Source organism: Mesocricetus auratus, unplaced genomic scaffold (genome assembly GCF_017639785.1).
Source record: "Mesocricetus auratus isolate SY011 unplaced genomic scaffold, BCM_Maur_2.0 Super-Scaffold_100003, whole genome shotgun sequence".
Taxonomy (NCBI): Eukaryota; Metazoa; Chordata; class Mammalia; order Rodentia; family Cricetidae; genus Mesocricetus; species Mesocricetus auratus.
In genome coordinates this window covers 112693816-112701462 of record NW_024429188.1, presented here as the reverse complement: position 1 = coordinate 112701462, position 7647 = coordinate 112693816, and positions in this window count along the sequence as shown.

Below are 7647 nucleotides of genomic sequence, written 5' to 3'. Positions count from 1 at the left end.
CTATATCTGATTGTGTCATATGTAAAATGGGGTGTTTCACATTGTCTGTCCTGCTTTTTCTCACTCTAGCATCTGACCCATGGGCAAATCCCATTAATTCTTTTGCTTTCAGTCAAAGGACATTTTGGGTTATACTGTCATTGGTTTTACCTTAATGCATTTGTGTTTATAAGGGATGTGAAAGATATCCCCCTCAATTATGTTTTCATTTTTATCTACTAATTTTATTCTATCATTCTTTGCAAAACTAGAAGATGCTACATTAAAGGAGAAACTGAAAAGCTTTCCTATTCAAATCATAATTGATTTTTTTTTTTGGCTTTTGGAGACAGGGTTTCTCTGTGGCTTTGGAGGCTGTCCTGGAACTTGCTCTTGTAGACCAGGCTGGTCTCAAACTCACAGAGATCTGCCTGCCTCTGCCTCTGCCTCCCGAGTGCTGGGATTAAAGGCATGTGCCATAACTGAAATTTAGAAACATCCCAATGCCTGGGAATATTTTACAATGACCCTTACTTTAATTGCAGGATTTGACAATGCCATAACCTCCTTTGCCTAAGCATCTTTAAAACTAACTTAAACAGAACACAACTACCCCTAAATACTTACAAACAACTTTCTGAAAGCACTGCTTGCAACTGGGAGGAGCCATGAAGTATCTGAGGTTTTGCTCCCTGCTTTCAAGTAGCAGGTTAGCTGAAGTTTCACAGATGCCACATAAGATGCAAGAATATTGAATAGGTGACAAAGAGCAAAAAGTTCTCATAAATGCAGAAATTCAACAGACTCATGAAAAACTGCCTCCCAACAACAACCTTATTCATGTTATAGCACATATGCAAATAAAGCTAGATATATGTGCCAGTACTACAAAACTACTCTGAGGGCTCAGAAGATCAAACTATAGGGTGGGAACTCAGCTCTGACTACCTCACAGGTTGAGGTCTCTTAGACTTGGTTTCCCTCTGTATCAATTATGAACTATCAATGGCCTGACTGTGAAGATACCTTTCATTTCTGGCATCCTATGACTCATTAAATATAGCATTTGAGAGATTTTGTAAACAAGTAAGGCCTGATAGTTTTTATGCAATGTACATATTCCCAAGAAATCTACACCATACTGCTACAAACCCAGATTTGAACATTTTCAAGAATGCACAACACTAATGTAAGATTAGTGCCACAAGAAAACTAATGTAGTATTTGTGTTGTCCATTTTCAACTTCCATAACAAAATATGTTATACTGCAAAATTATAAGGAAAAGATGCTTGCTTGTTTTAGTCACATTCAGGAGTATGGTGGCAACATCTGTGCAGCATCTAATAGCTGTGCTTATCCTGTATCATAGCACAATGGGCAACATCACAGAAAGGAAAGCAAAATGATAAATCTTATAAAGTTATGAATGCAATCATAATCCAAACTTTTCCAAAAGTTCCATCCCCAAACTCCGTTAGTATATAATTTCTGGGATGATGCCTTTAACATGAAACACGGGGAGCATATTGACACTATTTTAGTCAGTGTCCTAGTACAGTGAAGAGACACCATGACCATGGCAACTCTTGTAAAGGAAAGCATTCAATTGTGGTGGCTTGCTTACAGTTCAGAGGTTTAGTTCATTATCATGATTGGGGAGCATGACAGCATGCTGGCAAACATGGTGCTGGAGAGGCAGCTGAGAGGTCTACATCTGGATTGACAGGCAGCAGGAAAAGAGAGTGACACTGGGCATGGCTTAAGCATCCAAAACCTCAAAACCCACCAGCAGTGCCATAACTACTCCAACAAGCCACACTTCCTAATAACTCTCTTGTGACAAAACAGTTAAATATAGGCTCATATATTGAATGTTTGGCCACAAGAGCGTGTCACTATTAGGAAGAGTGGCTTTGAGGGAAGAGATGTGACTGTATTGGAGGAAATGTGTCACTAGGGGTGGGCTTTGTCTGCCTGTACTCTAGGACTATGTCTGCCTGTACACTGCCAAGCTTCTCACCATGCTGATAATGGACTAAATCTCTGAACTGTAAACAACCCCCCAATTGAATACTTTCTAATAAGAATTACCTTAGTCATGGTGTCTCTTCTCAGCAATGGAACAGTGACTATGACAAGGGCTTATTGTGTTTGGGACTTGGTAAGACATTTATAAAGACAGAGCATGTGGTTGAGCAAAATTGCTTACCTTATAGAAGCCAGGAAACAGAGAAAGTGAAAAATGGGTCCAAGGACAGATTTCACGCATTCAAACAACATCCCCAATGACCTACTTCTCTAACTGGGCCCTACTCCCTAAAGTTTGTACCATCTTCCATTAATGTCATCTCATTATGAGTCCATCAATCAAGTAATCAGTCCATGGCATTAGTTCCTTCATGATTCTCTTCGGTCAGCTTCTCCTAGATGAGACAGTAACAGAATCTCAGAGGACCAATGAGACTCTGTGCTACTGCAATTCTATCAGGGAATGTGAATTTCTTTGATAGAGACAATTTTGTATAAGATATAAGTGGTAGAGATAATAAAATTGCAGAAAGTAAGAAGAAAAATCCAAACTACAGTAAAAATAGATTCAGGAAAATTGGACTCAAGGACCAATTAATAAGAGAGAAATAATGTCTGGCACTGTAAAAACTAGCCATCTACATGAGGATAGTGAGGCCATGGATCTTGGAGGACAATGTGCTATTGTCACGTTAGTAAGCCAGTATAATTCCTAACTGTGTTCTAAATGCATATTCTTACACCCAGAGATGACTGTAGCTCTTATCAGGTAACAATGAAGCTTCGTGCTGCAGCAGCAGCAGATCATTCCAGAAAGCCACAACTAGTCAAAATACAGAGAACGGACCATGGGATACCCAGTTTCAATTGACAGATCTATAATGTATCCCCCAAACTAAAACAACATCATAGAATCTAAAATCAAACAAATAAAAAAGAAGAAAAACGGTTATAGAAACTCTCAAAGATATACCGAAAGTATTACACACTGTTAGAAGTGAAACTTTGAGGATGTCACTTCTGAAATTTGATAGTTTGTGATTTGTTTGAAAAGAGACTTGTTTCTAATCGTTTATGTCCATTGCCATTGTGATTAACTTGAGAAGTACCTAAAGAGAAATTTCTAGTACCTGAGGACATTTCTAGAAAAAAATTGCCTAAGAGGGAAAGACTCATCCTGAAAGAAAACAACTTCTGTGATGTGAGCTGCTAGCCCCCTCTTTACATGATGAACCAAATACTCTGAAATCAGAGCTGAACTAAACAATTTCTTTTTCAATTTGTTTCTATAAGATGATTTTCTCAGGAACCAAAATTCTTCATAGTTTTAGGGCATCAAGAAGCTGGAGATCAGAAGTCAATTTATTCTATACTCTTTTTAGTCCTTAGGTAACTACTCCAAGAATTTCTGGCTCCAGACTTATCAGCAAAATGGTTACGTTACATCCATTTTGCTGTTTCCCTGTCCATATGGACTCACACCTCCATTTAAGTATAATGCAACTCTATCTTACTGGATATACTTAAACCACACTTAAACCTGATATGCAAGGGAATCTGAAAATTTCAGTTTTTAGTTTTCAGTTTTCTAGATTCTATAATGCATGAACACATGTGTGAAGAGGTTGGTTAGCAGCTACAAAAAAACAGTGAGTATACACCCACCAAATTTAGTTTAGCTTCATATTGACTAATCCAACATCAAGGGACCTTCCCAAGACGCCCCTTTCTACTTTCAAAGGAACAGTAATGACCTTAGATCAATAATGATCTTGCTCCCCCAGACCGTAGTTCTCATATTGTTTGATCCCTGAGAGCCACTTGATGGAAGGAGAGAGCAGACTTCTGATACCTTTCCTGACTGCTAAACAAACACATGCTGTTGTGTGTGTACACACTCACAAAAACTACATTCAATACAAATCATTTTTAAAATCTTAATACCAGGAAGGACTTCTCTCAAAGTTGTTGGCCAGTGGGGTCCCATAGACTCCTAAACATCTCAGATTGTTACAAATACTCTTAGTTTCCTTCCAGAAGCGGAGAGTAAGCCCTATTGCTGAAGAAACCACATGCTTGAATCATAGAGCATGGAGAAATAATTCTGGTACTGATCTGGAAGTTTCATTCCTATTGAGTAGCTAGCTTTCAAGGAGCTAGAAGGTGTTGTACACAATGCTAGAAGGGAAAGGAATTATCAGCTTACCCAGCTGTGAACTCTGCAAGGTCTAATAATGACTAACCTGGCAACTGGCACAAAGTGATACAGATATAGGAATAACTGACCACTTTCCGATTGGATTTAAGGTTCATTCCACAAGATGAAACCCATACCTGGCACCATTATCAGGCTAAGAACCTATAACTAGACAGGACATGGACCCTAAGTTAGAACATACTGTTATTATTCTGCTGAATTGATATGGTATTAAACTGACCCCCAATGACTTACTATTCTACCCATAGATTAATGCATCCCTCAACTGTCATCAGAGAGGCAGTAGATGGCAAAGAGAACCACAGCTGGCCAAGTAAGAAATAAAGGTAAGAGACCCAGAATGGTCAGCTCTTAATTAATGGATCATATATACTACACACACATACACATACACACACACACACAGAGAGAGCGAGAGAGAGAGCGAGAGAGAGAGAGAGAGAGAGAGAGAGAGAGAGAGAGAGAGAGAGAGAGAGAGAGAGAGAGAGGTTTAGGGAAGAGAGGTCAGAGAAAGCTGTAAGGAGGCAGAGCAAGTGCATTGCTATAAGGAAACAATGTCTTCTGAATACAGCATGACACACCAGGGCAGCTGCTCATATAAAATCACAGCAGTTATCATAGCACAGAGAAGCTTCCTGAAAGCTCAAGCCAGATCAAAACCTAACATGGAGGGGGCAGGGGAGGACACGAAGTTCCACGTCTAGCTGAGGAGCTTTTGGCATCTTTTAGCTGCTGGTATAGGGAGGGTCAGCTTTGTCTAAGAGTGTAGCCTTTGATAAGTTGACTATATGCCAGTAGAAGGCCACACATTCAAGAATATGAGGGCAGCACAAATTGGTCTTGATGAGAAAAGAGCATACAAAGTTGGATGGCTAGGGGATGGGATGTAGATGTGGACAGAATTGGGGGGGGGCTGAATATAACCAAAACATGTATAAAATGCTCAAATTCCTAATAAAAATAAGTAAAAATCTAAAAATTTAGCATAATCAGTAATACCTGTAATTCCAACACTTGGAAGATACAGGCAGAAGGATCATAAATTAAAGGTCACCATTCATCCAAGTAAGAAGAGGCCGGACTAGGATCTATAAGAGACTATCTCAAAAAACAGCTGTGGACTGGGACTACAGTGCAGTGGTGGAGCACTGTCTAACAGTGTAAGGTTCTGAGTTCGATCCCCAGCATCACCAAAAGAAAAGTGACAAGAGTGCTTTTCAGGATGAAGCTGAAGAGAGACCAGGAGGACCTAAAAAGTACGAGAGCTGACAAAGATTTTGGATTTGAGGCTCCAGGGGAACTTGGATTGGGGTGGTTCTTTCATTAGAAGAGTTGTTAATGCTGTAAACAGATAGTAGCATGACAGGAACATTGAGGAGAGAGGCTCACTGAGTGACAATAAGGGTTCCTTAGAGTTTTAGAGGATGGGGAGTGTGTGGTTTGAAAAGCTTTCTACACTTGGCTGTTGCTGGGGGTAACTAGTGAGTAGTTAATTAAAGATTGTTAGGTCATAATAAACATCTTTCCTGGTTGGCCATTACTGTCAGTCCACAGGGCAGGAATCTAGACAAACAAGTTACTTTAATTGTAGAAACTGAATAGGAACAGTCACACTTCAACCAAATGAAAGAACTTGACAAGATTGCACATGTCCGGCTAACAGCTTTGTAGCTTGCTCTAGTACCTTTAAGAAAATAAACAAATATTCTGCCACACTTAGAAATAGTTCTAAATTAAACTTCAGTCTTTTTCTACTAAACCATGCCTTATTTTCCTTTGTGATACCTTCAACTCAACCTCCAGGTTATTTTTGATTCTTTATTACTCATACCCAATCAGATTTTGCCTGTTAATTTTGCTTCAAAATTCTGCTAAGTCCATCTCTCCTATTCCTGAATTGACAGCCCTAGATGGGACCTTTGTTACTTCTCTGGAATATAAAAAATATCTTTAAAATAATCTCCCAACCAATTTGTGATTCACTAAATAATAGCTTAAGTATCTCTACATGAATTATTCAAAATCACTACAAATTGCTAGCATTCATAAATTGATGATTAGCCACCAGACATGGACACTCTCTTCGCTGCCCCTCTACCTCTATCATTAAAATCTGTAATTAATATGGTTTGCCCAAGTAGAGAATCTGACTCTTCAACTATTCTAAATTCTTCAAACCCTACTTTTGAATCAACAAAATCTGTCTCTGAAACTACCCAAAGTGGTTAGTTTTAGGTACTAACTTGGCTAAAACAATGCTACTTTATCAGACATCAGTCTTAGTGCTGCTTGAATGTATTTTCTAGATGTTTTTAACGTTTACAATTAACTGGCTTTAATCAAAGGAAACTACCCTCCAAAATCTGAATCTGCCTTGTCTAATTTCTTAGAAAACCCTTAAGAACAAAACTCAGGTTTCACTTATTTAAAAAATAAAAACAAAACCCATCACATTACAAAATAATCGTTTTGTTAGTCAATCCTTATTTGGTTTTAAATTATACATTAAACTTGATATGCCAATGGTTAAATAGCTGTCCATCTACCACACTGTTTGCACTACCTCCCGTTTTCCCAACAGTAATAAATCTTTCCTGTTGGTTTCCCCACTTGAATCCATTTAACACACTGTGGCTTTACAAACAGGTAGATAAACAAATCTTACTGTGTTTGTCTCTTGCTTAGAAACTCTCCACTGGAAGTAATCAACCTCATTGTCTGGTTTCTCCAGAGAAGACAAAGGCATACTTACTGACCTCAGATAGAGTACCAGTAGAACAGGGAAAGGAAACAGCCAAATGCACATGCAAAATGAGTTGCACAGGAGCGCACGGGCCACTCAAAAGCAGCTCCATCGTGGGGTGTGGGTGGGGTTGTCCTCCAGCATCTCTCACTCTTTGAAGAGTCCCGAACCCCAGTCAGCCTTCCACCTCTCAAACATTGTAGCATGCCGATGACTACTTGCAGCTGGGGCAAAATCAGGCAGCGGAAAGAATCGCAGGTTTTATGACCCCGTCTGCTCCTTCCAATAGAGGCTGTTAACAGCCTCCTTAGCATTAGCATAGGAGTAGCTATCAGCAGAATTGTTTTGCTTATTTGGTCGACTGAGAAGGTGTTCTCTTAGCTCACCACAGGCCCTCTGCTCTGTGGCAGTGATGGCTCCAGCAAGCTGGGAAAAGGGAGCTACAACACAGCCCTGATGATTCACACACCTTTCCCTTGTTTAAAAGAGCTGAGCGTTTGCTACCTTTCGTTTCCTTCAGGTGTTCAGGCCAAACTTCCCCAGACCTGTAATCCTGTCTCCCTCCACCTTTCCAACGTGCTCTTCCCTCCTTTTGACTTAGCTATATCTACCTCTTCAGGACTTAATTCTCCATCTTTAACCCCGAGAATAGGTTCAATGCTCCTCACATACTTTCC